Below are 16,995 nucleotides of genomic sequence, written 5' to 3'. Positions count from 1 at the left end.
TTTAATTTGGAATTTGAAAGATTATTGATATATATTTAATCTATTTTATGTTTGAAAGTTCAAGTTTTAAAAATAGGTTTGAAGTAATACAGTTAATATATCATCATCAATTTGCATGTGTGAATTAAAATAAACGTTCTTTTCTGTTTGTATAAAATTGTAAATACCGTTCGATTATTATTTAGAATCTTTCGATTAAGTTAATTATTTTAATTTTAGTAAAATTCACTTCGTTAGGTTAAATAATACGTTAGCCTAACCGTTAACGTTATGCGTTAATCGAACCTAACCGAAAGGTATCAAAACTGTCGAAATTTAATACCGTTCACAATTTTTCGATGGTTTACAATCTCACGAGATTAAAAACGAACGGTATTTACAATTTTAGACAAATATGTACAAACGTTTCATATTATCGAAATGTGTATATGTCATATTTCAAAAATGTTAAATTGACAACTCTCATATGGCTGACTCTCCTTTTATATTTTATCGTATGTTTTTCTAAGCCTGCTGCGGTCAAGTTATTTCACTACCATATCTCAACTCCCTGTATATACAGGGAGTTGAGATATTTAGTGTAGCTATATTATATCATATAGCTACACTAAAAAAAGTCTTTGTCTTGTTTATTTGTATACGTGAATAATAAAAATATTGCTTAAAAATTAAACTAAATATTTATTAATATACAAATATATCCGAATCTTATAGAACCTTCGTTATCGTTTTATTTATTATTCGAAGAATAATGGCTTAAGAATCGCCAGCTTACTGCATCAGTTCGTAGACAATGAATAAGTCATAATCCTTCGTTATAATATCTGATCTGAAAGTAATATGAATATCCGAACATCACGTTCTATAGATCTCAAGTAAAAATCCAGGTTTCATTCTAAAATAAACTTCGATATTTCTACGGATAATAAAAATCCGACTAAGAAAGATGTCATTAGACCCTAAATTAAATATTTTTACTTTCAAATCCGCCAATTTGTTGTATTCAAACACTTCTATTTCCGAGTTCTTTTTCAGAGCGCATTTCGAAAATGAAATAACTTCGTTACATCGTTATTGGTGTTGTATCATTGAAGGTTATGGATTTCGTTTTTTTTTATAAAAAGTTTCCGCGGCGTTCCGTGCTTGGGTTGCACTGATTTCTTTATATAGAAGCCTTTGATTGCCTCCATTTGTTAATTTTTAACGTGAATTATAAAGGCGCGAATGTCCAATTATTGATCTTATAGGTTACTGCTGATTTTTTCTCAGTTAATATGTTTGTGTTTACAATTTATGTTATACTTAGAGGCGAAACAAAACAATCGGAAGAAAAAAAATGCATCCAATCCTAGTATATAATTATGAATCTGCTTAGTTGCTGCTTCAGAAAAGGAGGTAAACTATATAATTAAGTTAGAGCTTATTTATGACCTGTTAGGGTAATAGGTTTATTAATACTTAAAATTTTGATAAATAAATTAGTGACAATAATCCTCTTAACAATATTTATAGCTGAACAAATATTAAGTTCTTGGCATGCGGCTCGTTGAGAGTTTAGTCTCAGAGCTCATTATGCCATGCCGATATCGATTGTTATTACAACTGTTAGGCAATCGATACATGCTTCTAATGCAGTAAAATGCTTAAGATTACTCTAGCGTGAATAAAATTAAAATGTCTGTGAACCTATCAAAATAAATACCTACATAATTTCCACTTGTTTATAAGATAACAAATGTAGTCTTTATTTTAAACAAATATATATTTATAAATTGATTAGAATTAGAAAAGCAAGTTACTTTTAAAGCTTTACGTACTATTTACTAGATACTCAATATTAATTATCAAACCAAATAGATCATTTCAAATTCAATCAGTACTACAAAGTTTCTCGAAACTGTCGAACTAAGCTAATATAAGTTAGATTAATTGAGGAATGCTTTAAAGATTTGACGTAATAATGTTAGTAAATCAATCCTTATTTGATGTTTCAAAAGCAAAAAAACAAAGATCTTTGGAGTTTTGGAAGATTTTTGGACCTTTAATTGATGTGACTGATATTTATGACGGTTAATGCAATAATAAAATACGTCTTAACACTTCTGTTCAAATTACTTTATTAGAATTATAACCAATTAATTATTTGAATATGGTAATTGTGAAAGATATGTTGATGTAAAGTAAATTAAACCTCGAGTCTGATATTGAATCATTGAACCATAAACTTTAACGAACTGAACTTTATACCAGGAAAACGCCAAAATGGGCTGTTATTTTTACACGTAACGTGTATCTATTGATGCAGAATGAATACTGAACATTAACATTATATTTAAATTTTATAAAATACTAGATGGATGGCTTTGCTCTCGTAAAACTTTGTTATTGTCAAAACAAAAGTGAATAAAAAATAGCTTATGTCGTTCCTTGAAGTTCATGGTTCCGTACTAAGTTTCATCAAAATCGGTTTAGTACTTTAGCCGTGAAAGTGTAATAGATAGAAAAACACAATAACTTGCATTTATAATCCTAAAGGGTTTGTCTTGCTTTTTTGAAATCTTTCACATCTAACTTTTCAAAATTTAAATTGATTGATTCCTAATTGTCGCTTGCTACTACTTGTCGTTCACGTTTTAGTGGTCGATTGTCATATGTTAGTTATAGAAAAACCTATATCCTTTCTTGGAGTTCAAGCTTGTTTCATACCGCATTTCATCAAATTCGACCGCGAGAAAGCCATAGACAAACAGGAAGGCAGAGAAAGACACTTTTGAATTTATGATCTTATTAAAGATTATGCAACCTTATTTTATTATTTTTATCGTTAAAATGTTTTGCAATTAATAAATAAAGTAATAATAAGAACATTATGATAAATTACGTACATTGACATGGTCATAAAAAATCTTAAAGAACGAATACAATCTAACCGCAGTTATACTGATCAGTGTCATAGCTAGGTGAGTTAGGGCCCCAGTGGATAGAAAAATAATCTGGCCCTCAACCCCTCTTTAACTTATATTGCCCTTCAAAATTAATGATAGGAAAAAATATATCTTGTGAGCAAGACGAGGTTTTCTAGCTTCAGGAGCTGGTGAGTTGGCTGACCCGCTCTTTTCAAAGCCTAGGGCCCTTAGGGCCCTGGTGCGCTGCACCATCTGGCCCTACGATAGCTACGCCATTGGATTTTTACGAGATTTTAGATTTATACGAGAGTTGTTCGTTTGTTATTTCATCGCTGTTTTTTCCGGTTTGACGTCAAATTATATAATTTTACGACGTGGTTAGGATAGTTTTTTACATTATAGGTTTTATGAGATATCTCATAAAACCTATAATGTAAAAAATATTATTATGAAACAATAATCGTTTTCCTTCCCTATTATTAGTGTTTAAGTGGACGGTGTATAAAACATATAATAAAATAAACTTTACACAGAAAGTATTTAAAATGTACCCAAAATGACACAGTTAAAGAAAGGTACAGCAAAGTTATAAAATTATTTGTGTTTGCCTTGAAAAATCTTAACGGTAATTGTCTCGAACAACTTCTAACATAATTGTACTAAATTATTATTTTTTTGGCGTGTATTTGCTATCGGCCTTAAAGCTATGAGCAACTCTGTTATGTGATACTGTCATGCTGAGGCATCACTCATCTGTTGCTCAGAGCTACTGCCGGTATTCTAGCTCTAGGATATGATGAAGTTTTATTCGTCTCACATACTGGCCTATTCTGTCATAAAATTGTTGGTTTGGTTATTAAATTATTTTAATTATAAATTTATTTAAAAGAATAACTACACGAAAGGTAAGCTCAACGCTAACTGCATTCACTAACAACCTCAGACGTATACGAATGGTTAATTGTCCGGCGTGTCAATTAAAGTAAAAATTTAAAAAACCCTACTTATTATCAAAGTAAATTACCTATGTAGTCAATTTGAGCATTTTTTATAATTAATATGCAACTGACTATGATTTACAAAAAGTGTTCATTGAGAAACTTAGATATGAAAACACTACCAGTGTTGTGTGTGCGAGTACCACAAGCATATAAGAATATGGGGCCCTGGTCGAAAGTGCAATACTGTCGAGTCGACGAGTAATAATCGTGGATAATCTTTCTTGGTAATGACGATACTGACACTGGCAGGTTATCAAGGCAGTAATCTAAACTATGCCTTTATTAAAGTTCCACGTTAACGCTCAAATAGAATAACAGACACTTTTAAATTTGGAAATCAATTTTACGTAAACCAAAATTAATACTGTAATGATATTTCCATTTTCCACACTGCATAAATTGTTTGCTGATGCACTGGAGCGCACAATAACCAATAATAATTGTTTAATAAAATATGTTAATTAGCATACATTGGCTGCGGTTATGATAGACATTCAAGATCACTTTAATTTACGAGCATATCGTTTCGTTTCAATTATATTGCGACGTTTCCATAAATTCTTATTTATTTCATTATGTATTTTTGTAGTATACAGAATTTAATATTGTACGGGAAGAAAACAGAGAATTGATTTCTCATCATAAGTCAGAAAATATCTTTTGTAAGTTGATTATTCTGATTACTTGATGCTAGCCTTTTCTGGGGTTGTGAATGATTGAGTTGCGCACCAGAAACAATTTACAAATAATTTATTTGAATTGAAGCATAAAGTAATTTATACAAATACTTTTTGTAATTGAAGTTTTTGTTTTTCATCTACTATATATTATATATAGTTTTGTGTTCCGTTATCAAATGAGCCATTTCATATATTGTTGCTGTATGTACGAATTGAGTACACGAATTGTAAAAAAGACAAGAATTAACGTTTGTGCAAAATCTATTTTAAAAATGATATCGTTTTAAAACATTTCTTTACTCTTGAGGTTTTTATTTTTTTTTGGACAGACCTTTAAAGTAACGAAAATTTTATGTTCATTCAGTTATACGCTCTCTTTTAAAAATATTTATTTTGTTCTTAGAAGATATCTTCGAAAGATGAAATTAAAAGTTAAAAGCTGGTACTTCTATTAAAAGCAAGCACTGCTTAATGAAACAAATGTTTCTTCATTACGTACATTCCTCTTTTACCACGTTTTTTTTATTATTTATATTAATTACAAGATAATACTGTGACTAGTTTTTATTTTGCATTACAAGATGTTATTTTATGATGTTAAATATTTTTAAGTCAAGTGGTTCATATTGAATAATGTTAATCTTAATATACTTTATAGTACACCACAAAACAAAAATACAGAAATCTTACCATTAAACACACAAAAAAAAAATAGAACAAAAATAGAAATAATTCTCAAAACAAAAATATAAACAATTATTTTAGTTGTTGTACAATGGGCGGACTTATGACTAATTAGTCATCTCTTCCAGACAGGATAAATAAATAAAAATACATTATGGGAATCAATTTTTTTACTTCGTAGTAGCGCTTATATCATAGCTTCCAAGTTTGGTGGCGTATTGGCGATGCAAGGGGTACATTATATTTCTTACAGCACCACTGTCTCTGGGCAATGGTGACCACTTACCAACAATTGATCCATTTGCCCGTCTACCTATATCACAAAAGAAAAAAAAATAGCTATGTACTTGCTGGTAGCGTTTTGTGCAAGTCTTCTACTCTACCGCCAAGCAGTAATACTTAGTATTGTTGTGTTCCAGTTTGAAGGGTGATTGAGCCAGTGTAACTACAGGCACAAGGGACATTACATCTTAACTCCCAAGGTATATCATTAAAAAATCCTATGAATAAGGTTTTATAAATAATATATATTTTTTAATTTATTTAAAAAAGTTACGCAAATTCCATTATTTTATGTTATGTCTGGCCAACTCAAATACATATACAATAAAGAAATATAAACAGTTTCTGTTATTTGTGTCTGCAATAACATTGGCTTAACAAAGTTGTACAAGATATTCCTAACTTTACTAATTTACCGGTGGTAATTATATTAATCATAAATTTATTAATTGAGAACTTAATACATTTAGAATACAAAAGTATTGTTAAAAAACCAAATACATTGCGATTAAATTAAATTAAAATGCCAATTAAAAAATCTGCGTCAGAATGTATAAAATTATGAATGCAAATTACTTAATTATTCCATTTGTATCAAACGCGAAGGGCCGTCAAATCCTTGCCCAAATAATCAGTGAGGTATAGGTTACGATTTAATTTTACGCTACACCAACAACAGCCATGGAATGGGCTCCATTCTAAAATGTATTTCGCTATCCAATGTTGCTAAATCAAATTGGATTCCAAATTTCATTTTCAGACAATTTCATTGTCTTTCTCTTAAAATCTCAATCATGAAAGCAATTATACACATACGAGTATAAAGTTACATTCAAATTGATATCATATCGTGGTACAATCGTGTAAAACTTTAATTTGAAACGAAGTCGAGGCGTACAAAAACGATTTAGAACTTTCTTTAATGAAAAATTAATTCATTAGTAATATTTTTCATTCTAAAATCGTATACAAATTGGTTTCATATTTATGAATAGAATTCATCATTCATTCATCATTAGCAACCTGTAAATTTCCCACTGCTGGGCTAAGGCCTCTTATCCCTTTGAGGAGAAGGTTTGGAGCATATTCCACCATGCTGCTCATGCGGGTTGGTGGAATACACATGTGACAGAACATGCAGGTTTCCTCACAATGTTTTCCTTCACCACCGAGCATGAGATGAATTGTAAACACAAATTAAGCACATGAAAATTCAGTGGTGCCTGCCTGGGTTTGAACCCGAAATCATCGGTTAAGATGGACGCGTTATAACCACTGGGTCATCTCGGCTCTCATAGAATTAGGTATCTTTTATACAATTATATACTTGTATATTTGATAGTAAAAAAATATTATGAATTTTAAGTTCAAGTTAAATGAAAATAAGTAAGGCAAGAAAATCAATTAAGCAGTATCGCTGCAACTATTATACAATTTCGATTTTTAAATTAGTAAATATATATTTTTTAATAACAGATACAAAGATACAAATAGCAAGTCAAGTCACCTTCGCAACTTCAGCTACTTGCCATGCATCTATTATAATAAAGTATCTTCACAGTTACATAACAAGTAGTTAATATTACCTGATACCCATTGACTCACTGAGTATACACGGACTTCAATCAATGTGATATACCGGCGGATTTAGTTTCATATTAATCGGATTAGAAGTTTTTTTGAAATCTTAAGCTAATAGTTTTTACGATGTTCTGTAATCTGTACCTTTTACACTGGCTCACTCATGCTTCGAACCGAAACTCAACAATACAAAGTAATATGAATTCGTTACACAAATTACTAAGGTGCGCCATTTTTAAAAATTAGTTAACCAACAAATATTATTATTATTTATTTACCAATAAGTACTATGACATAAAAAATCATAATGTTCTATGTCAATATAAATATTTGATTAAAACATTCAGGAAAGGTTGGTCACTCGTACGGAGTTGCCTCGTATTACGAATGCCTTTACAATAAAGCTGATATGTTCGTGGTTTATACGTGTTACATCAAAGGCATAGCCGACGCCAATCATTGCTTTGCGAGTAGGTATTTAAAACGCCATGGCGCTCCATTTATATTAAAATAAATCGATTTTAATACTGGTTAACTTGAATAGAATGTGAAATATGTGATTTACAGAAATATTTATTTAAATGTTTCCTCATTTTAGTGACGAATAGACACTCGTAAAGAACTTTGCAATGAGTATATTTGATAAAAATAGTAAAAACTTTTAAGTTTAAATTTGAAGAATTCGTATTCTTCTATTGTGTTGCTGTCATTTCTAATTTCATTACTGATAAGATTCATACTTACTAATTATAATATTATAGAAAAATCCACGTTTTAGCATAAAGCTTTAAAAGCAGAACTTGTTCGTTATATTTCATCGGATCATAAGTACGACTGTTGAGTATACCAGCTCTGTTACGACTAGCGTAATAGTAAAACATCTCTACCGTTAAAATGACTAATTAGAATCTTTTCACTTTAATAATCCTACAATTATCATTTATATTACCATTAATTTGATCTCACATTAAGTTCGCATTTTTTTATTTTAGGGATTACGTAAGAAGTATAATACAAGCCATTTTTCACGCCATTGTTCTGAGAAATAAGAGATCAAGTACAATCTACAAATGATCTCCCTTGTCTACCCGAATGTAAATATGTATTAGTCAAACGTAGGTTACTTTTTTCGTTTAAATTCAAAGTATTTTTTCAACATTCAGTAAATCATATTTTAGTGTTCTATGCCTAATATATGTTTATAATAAATCTCGTGCTAGACAGAGGTGGAAAATATCCTGAGAAAACCAGTATGATTCCCATCTTGTTGGAAATTCTGCCGTATGTGTATCCATAAAAAAACATTAATAATAGATGCACTTTGCCCAACATTAGGACATTTACGGTAGTTTATTTTACATATGTTGATTATAAGAGAACATACATTTTCAATGGAAGCAAATATTTGTGAAGCGTAATTTAATCAAATCCATAAACTCTATACGAGTAGGATGACTGTTGACTCTGTCTAATTGAATCGAGACTGCAATAGGGTAATAAATTTAAATTAGTATCAACTTTTTTGTACCGTGTGTTAATTGATGAATTATTTTGACTAGTTCTGTAATTAAGTAATCCTGTGCTATATTATTTTATATAATTATTAGTTCAGGTGATTTGTTCTTCTAAATAAAAAAAAAAGTGGTGTTGTCTAAGTGAGGGAAGAGATTTTTGTCGATCTATGTTATATCCAATGATCGTTCGCAAAACTGCAACAGATAATTACAGCAAATATTTACACTATAGTTGGATTCTATGTAAATTAATTAATTAATGTCAATTTAAATAACAATGTAACCATTAAATAGCAACGAAAATTGTATACATACATATATACATATATTTCGATATTCACTTTATTTAAAAAAACTCCTTATTTTACTTGTGGGAAACCGAAAAAAGGATTTTATTTTAGACTACTAAATTAAATACATTTTATCACCATTTCTAAGAAATCTTATCATTTTTAAAGATTTTACTATTTGTTTTATGTACCTGTTATTACTGTAATACAATTTACAGAAATTATATCAATAATTCCTTGATGTTAGAATAGTAAAGGTGCGCCGCCAGACGCAAACCCAACCGCAATCTGCAATTAATCACCAAGCGATAGTTGTAACAATACATCTCTTATCCACTGACTTATAGTACAATAAATAAATAAATAACTATAATTTATTAGTTTCATGCAAGTTATAGCGCGTTGATTTACATTTATGTCTTAAAATTGAAACAAAAAATAGTATTATACTGAGTAACTTAACAATTTGCATGCATTTAGAAATTATTCTTTTTCTAATGTTCTACTGAATATAAAAAAATATCATCACGGTAAATTAAAAAAAAAATCGTCTGGATTTCGAGGAGAAATTAAAAAAGTGACTCGAGACCACGAGCTACATTAGGCCGATTACGTTTTCTTACCTGTCTACTGCTAAAAACTTGGAAGCCATTATGTTCATTTGAGGTTTTTGGAAGAAACCGATAAGACATTGAATTAAGAAAAAAACCATATGTAATTGAAATGACTTATCTTTGCCAAGTATTTGTTTTGAACTTAAATTTTCCAAAGTAAATCAAATGTGAGACTCAGCGTGGTTCATAATCTCCCTGTGCCCTTTGTCAGGCCAAGCTTGTTATCCGGCTCAAGTCAGCTTATCCAATGCTTTTAAAATATTCAAATCACAAATTATAGATAATTCTGTATACATAACCTTTTTTGATATAATAAACCAATTACTGAAAAAAAAATGTTTATTAGTCATTTATATTAAAAACTAGTAAAAGTGTTATGTTTAATCTGTAACATTTTTTTGTTAAATAAACTGCTTTGCACTGTTTTCTCGCCTTTTAAATTATCCCAAGTGTCGTATAGTGATGATGTACACTTTATAATCTTTCTCGATAGTTGAGCTGTCCAATGCATAAATATTTGCTTAAATCGGATTAATAGACCCTAAGATTAGCATTTTGTACTTATAATTATTTCACATTTTGACGATTACTGTATAAATGTTTTGGTCTATAATTTGAATGTTACCTAAGCCAATAATTAAATTATTTAAATTGTTGTTATATGAAATCAACTATGAATATAAATCTTAATTGATATTCAGTTTTCAATAATAATATTTATAAGCGAACGTTTTTAACTACTGGATTTAAAATGCATTAAATTAAACTAAAAACATAAAGATATAATTAATATAATGAACAATTATATAAGTCAAAATTATTTAAGAGTCGGAATGTCCTAGACGATAGAATAGGAGGATTTTAAACGAAGATTGTGGGTTCAAACCGGAGCAAGCATCTTTTATTTTTCATTTGCTTAATTTGTGTTTCTAATTCAAATCGTATTCGGCGGCGAAAACTCATACGAAAAGTTGTACGTGTCGTAAAATTTTTGATCACTCGTCCCCAAAGGCATACGAAAAATCTACAAAGGATATTTTGAAAAGGAGAGGACGCCTTTGCCCATCGGTGGTACAATTACAGTCTATTACTAAAGTAAATTTTCATTCAAAACATGAATAATTTCGTGACTTACTTTGGCGTAAGGCTTCTTGCAAATCTGTCTGGGTACCACCAAATATTCTACCTATAAACAGCAATACGTATTGATGTGTTCCAATTCGTAAGAATGAGCCAGTGTAACTACAGGTACAAAGGATATTACATCTTAGTCCCCAAGGTTTATGGTGCATTGGCGATATGAGGAATATTTAATATTTTTTATAGTGCCAATGTAAGGGCGGTGGTCACCACTAGTCATCAGGCCCATTTATTCCTACGTCTATCTATACTATAAAAAACAAACTAAAATGCCCAAGTTATAACTTAAACTTTTTTCAATTTATCCAGCAAAAATGTGCTAACAGGTTGGCGACTGAATTGATCAATGTATTCAAATGAAGTTTGAACTCGTACTGTAAACAAAACGTAGGAGAAGCTAGTTATGAATAAAACGCCTCAGGGAATGAACTCGTGTTCCGGCTTACTGGGGCAGAGTGATGCGCTAGATATGCATTATGAAAATGTTGAGCGAACAAGTGTCGGCGTTAATAATAAAAATTATAAAATATATAGAAATATATTTAAGAAATTACTGTATGGAATTTATAATACAATATATTGCCTATAAATTAGCATATTATATTGTCAGCAAATCGCTGTTGAACAATCACTTATATTACACAAGATTACTATAAAGACTTTTGATTTAATATATACTGTGAATATTTTGCTTTAAATAATAGATGGATATGCTGTTATTAGATGGAAAATTAGCGGCAGAAAATATAAATAGAGTGATTATTATTATTATTTTAGTATAAGCTACAAATATGGCACGGGTAATATTATTATTTTACCCTGTTTAACCTTTTTTATGTTAACAAATATTATTACAGTCAGTATCGAGCTAAGAGATATATTTGTATTTATCCGCCCGTCCTGTACTAATATATCTACTCCAACGTTTTCCTTATGAATTTCTTAAACATTGTTTAACAACTATGAAAAAAATGCAAAATAAAAATATGTATGTATATATATATAGTATATAAAGTTTGTTTGAAATTACTACAAGTATTTAAACCGGGATATTTATCATGTTTTTTATTTTTATTTGGTGGAGCTTGATATTTCGATATCTGCGAATGTCTTGTTCACAAATAAAAATAAAAAACATGGTAAATATCCCGGTTTAAATACTTGTAGTAATAAAAATAACAATGTTAATTTAAAATTCGTTTACTGGATTAATAATGTGACTATAAATCAGTTGATTGATTAGATATATGCTTTAGCGGAGATTTATGTATACATTGTAGAGATCTATGAATCTCTCAAAGTCTTTACCTATAAATTTCCTATACTGTATACATTATTCTGACTACGTTGATACAATATCCAAATTTCAAGATAAATACAAGATAAACACTCTATAGTAACATTATATGTAACAGTATATGTAGCGAGTCGTGAATGAAAAAAAAAAACAAATTAATAAAGTTTATCCTTTTTATAGTATTAGTGAAATATACGTGTTAAAAACAAAATGATATAATTATGTTATATTTATTCGTTTAATATGATATATATATATAAATTTATTTATATATTTTTTATATACACGAAATGCAAATACAAAATGCAAAATCCAAGTACAGTGAATGTTAGCCCAAAGGAGAAATTTTGGCTGAAATCCTTTGTCAGATAATTTTTTCTATTCAAAGTCATGGCATCCAAAATCCAAGCTGTCCTAAAGATCGCCGAACTTCATAACAATCCCCTTAGGACCGTAATATACCAAGTAGTGAGATTTGCTTGTTTGCTCGATATATCATGAAAAAGATGCAGGAAAAACTATTTTCATGCCGCTGAATGATTTGTGGCGTTTGCCTTTTTCGTAAATCGTTTCACCCAACTTCATAAAGACTTTTGTGAAGTTGCGAATAAAGCGTTACCATTGCTCTATTTAGGAAACACAAACATATACGAGTAAGTACCTATACAGCTTGTGACTGGCGGGTAAATTTATTACAAGCTATAAAACTAAATTAATCGCATTAAAGCAGAGGGGATCTTAATCGACTTCAATCGGTCAGCTGTGAATACAGCGACTTCTCGAGAACGCTGCTAATAATAATGGTAAATGTGCATGTTACTATACCAGTATTTCATGTTGCCTAGGAATGGCGACTGACGAACTAGTACATTTTTTAAGTAATATGATAATGATATTGATCATCCACCATTTCAATAATTATTTCATTTTTCTTATTATCTCAAGTGACAACAAGCGTAGCGTAGTCATACATATACGATTTACAGCTCCTATCTCAGATATAATTCCAAATATAGTAAATTAAACATTCTGACAAATACAGAAAAATGTCATGCCATGATTAAGCGTTTGACTGCATTCGAATCCATATAAATGAAGTCAATGTGATATGTACTATGTCTGAGTTTTTGTGCTATTCCACTAAAATAATTAAAAAAAGGTGTGACCTTTTTGTTTTTGATCTCAATATATTTTTCACTATATATATTTTTTTTTTTGCTGGGAAAACGTAAGTTTAGGGGGCCCTGGGCTAACAGTACTTAGGGGCCCACCTAAGACATATCCGAACGTAGACTTAAATTAAATTAATAGAATGGGTTTGATTAATTGCAGGACTCGCAGAGCTGCAAACCATTCGATCTGTTTAATTTAATTAAGTTATGGATTATTTCGCATTATCGTCTATTTTTGACTTTGACTTGACTTAGCTGGGGCCCCCTTGAATCCACGGGGCCCTGGGCTGAAGCTCAAAACGCCATATGGTAGAATTCCATTCCGGCCCTGATTACAAGCGAGATAGCTTGACGTGATATTTGTGCCATTATAATTTTAAGGTAAAATTACAACAATAAACCCAAATACTTAAAACTTTATATATCTATACCAATAATGTTAACGCTACAGTAACTCTGTCTGTCTGACACGAATTTGATGAAATTTGCAAGCCAGCTTGAACCTCAAGCAAAGACATAGGTCTTTAACATCTTACGGCCAACCCACGAGCTAAGCCACGTGCGACTACTAGTATAATATACATTCTACAAGCACACGACGAAATTGCCTTTGTATAAATGAAGATACCACTACAATAAACTATATACGCACTTATTTTTGTTCTGAAACCTAATATTGATCCTCAAGCTAAGAGATTGCTAGTGTTACAGTCATGTTTTAGATTTAGTTCAATCCACTCGGATTTATACAAAAAAGGGTAAATTCTTCCAAAGATTTGGGAAAACAATTTCATTAACATTTAACATTAAATTACATTTACGGAAAAAAATTTCAACTCAATATTTAGTACCATTACATAACATATTTTTAATCTAGAGTATTTATTTAAAAAAATGAAAATGTACTTAGCCTTAACTTATTCCGCTATAAAACTATAAAATATTTATCGTTTACCACTATTGCAATCAATATGAAGTTAAATTATGTAATTATGTTTCTCTGTTTACTTAACCGTCCGTAAATTAAATATTAATATTTATTTATTTACCATAATGATACTCGAGCAATGTCGTACCTGTTTTTATCGTTACTTGACATCAACGTTATTAAAACGTTGTAAGACGAAGGAAATATTTAGAAAATCTCTTAAGGTCCAGGAGCCGTTAAACAGCGTGGGGTAAAGGGAGCCTTCGCGAATTAATTCCGTAGAAGTTCTTTGATCTCGGCCGCATTGTTGCTTGTACAAATAAACAAGCCTTCGTGCTATTAGAGAACTGAAGTGAGACTGCTTTGAATTGTAATATTATATAAGGGAAGGAATGTTTTATCAAAGGTTATGCGAAAGATTTTTAACCTTCTACAGAGTAAGAATTCAATTGCAGCGCCAGACTCTAAGCTTGGATCCGACACGACAAATAATTGAATGGCATCTTGATTTTAATTAAATTTAAAATTAATTGAATTTTATATTCAGAGATTTGAAATGTATTCATTAAATATTTGGGATTTTTTTTTTATATAAAAATCGCATTTTCAGTATTAACGTCATATTTAAATGACAATTATATAATTTCAATATGACATTACCCGTTTACTTAAAATTAATTTATTAAAAATATATATTTTTGTCACTTCTGAACCACGTCCATATATCGTTTCGAGGCACGTCGGCCAAAGTTTCAATAAGGGCTATTAGGACTTTACAAGCGGATTTGTTTTAATAAGGTAGTGTTGTAAAATTTCAAGTAAATACGCTTCTAAAGGCGCGATGCCGAATGAATTGTTGAGCACGTTATCGAAATGATATAATTGTTAACCTTACTAATAGTTCCATACACCATCTACTTAATATTAGATATATGTTAAAGTTTTTGAAAACCTATTTTACCCAAACGATTGTGAGACAATTTTGTTTATTATTTTGGCAACAATGAAACCTCCGATTAGATAACCTCAAGTTATTTCTCTTAAGTTACATGCTCGGAATGAAAGTAGTGAATAAATACTTTAATAAATAAATTCGAGACACAAGTGATTCTGTATAAAAAATAACACAAATCAAGATATATTATATAATGGGACGACATCTAACGATGTAGCTGTAAAAGACGCAACACACGTCAAGCACCGCAACTAGACGTCACAACTTGCTTACTCAACGTCTTCGCCTTTGTTCTGAGTAACTTCACAGTCTGCGGACACTAAGTACGTCTTGCGAAAATGAAATTTACATTTATTACAGTTGAAACTTAAATTGGCTTTCTACAACACTCGACTTAGTAAATTTTACGTCTTATGTGTTTGTTAATGTTAAATTATTATTTAAATAATAAAAAAAATGCTTCACCAGAAATAAATATTATTTTACTTTCAGATATTTCTATTCAATTATAAATAGCAACAGTTATATTTACTTAATTCCGGTTTCTATAAATACGTAGTAAGAAACGATTGTTTAACTTACGGATGGTAGAATTGTCTACGAATAGTTATTCAATAAAAAACGTTTCGTAAGCGTGATATTACTGGTCGACTTCTCAAATTTCGTTTACATTGCGAATTCGTTGAATTCCTTACAAGCAAAGCTAAAAATGCCATGTTAAAAATATTACAAGTATTCTCACTTTTTTCTTTAATTATGGTAGGAAGTAAGATATATAAAGGGGGCATCGAGTATACATATGTATAGGCACAGGCACTGTTAAAAGTATAAATAATTTATTACACCGACTATAACCCACCATTCATCTCTTCCAAAATGCTATGCTTGTAATTACGATGATTCATTCAATCTTCAAACTAGAATATCTCCATATGAAGGCCTGCATAAAGGCCTACCTATTAAAGTGTACCAAACTTGTCTAAAATTAAGAATATTCATTCTTAAGCGCACATCAATAGGTTAGACACACTTTTCCCAAACGTCACATTTTTTAAATTTAAGCAAGTATTAATTAAATTTTATGAGTTTAATTTAAAAACTTATTTGGTATTAGCTGTTACCCGCGACTTTGCTCGCGTAGAATATGAATATATTCCAGTATATCCTATGTACGAAATGTCAAACTCTATTTCTTCCCTTAGGCGTAAAATATCTAGAAACGCTTAAATACGTATCTACTCATTTTAGATCAGTATCCCAAAAATAAAGTTTCATGTTTCCAGCTTAAAAATGACGGCTTTCTATACAAACTTTCAACCCTCATTTCACCCCCGTAGGGGTAGAATATGCAGAAACACTTAAATAAGTATCTCCTCCTTTTTAATCAGTATCCCAAAAATAAAGTTATATGTTTCTAACTTAAAAAAATACGAAAATCCATACAAACGTTCAACCCTTATTTCACCCCTTTATGGGGTAGAATTTCGTGGGTGTCATGATATATTAGTTTATAAGTGTACAGCCTAAAATATAAGTTTTATGCTTCTAGTTCTAAAAATTACAATACTTTCAACAACTTACAACCTTTCATCCCCCTTTTAACCCTTTACAGCACTTTTTTCCAAATAAAAAGTAGCCTATATCCTTTCTCAGGCTCTAGACTATTTGTGTACCGAATTTCATTTAAATCGGTCCAGTAGTTTTAGCGTGAAAGCAAGACAGACAGACAGACAGAGTTACTTTCGCATTTATAACATTAAGTATGGAAGTATGGATAGTATGGATTAAATGTAATATGTGGATATCATTTCATTTTGCCTTTCAATTCAAACGTTCAATTATATAATACACAATCATGAAATCAAGTGTTATCAAAATATATTTAAAGTCAAACTAACGAAATGGATTGATTTTGCATATCGATATAAAAATATATTAATTAATATATTTA

Source organism: Vanessa tameamea, chromosome 2 (genome assembly GCF_037043105.1).
Source record: "Vanessa tameamea isolate UH-Manoa-2023 chromosome 2, ilVanTame1 primary haplotype, whole genome shotgun sequence".
Classification (NCBI taxonomy): domain Eukaryota; kingdom Metazoa; phylum Arthropoda; class Insecta; order Lepidoptera; family Nymphalidae; genus Vanessa; species Vanessa tameamea.
This window is presented reverse-complemented; position numbering follows the sequence as displayed.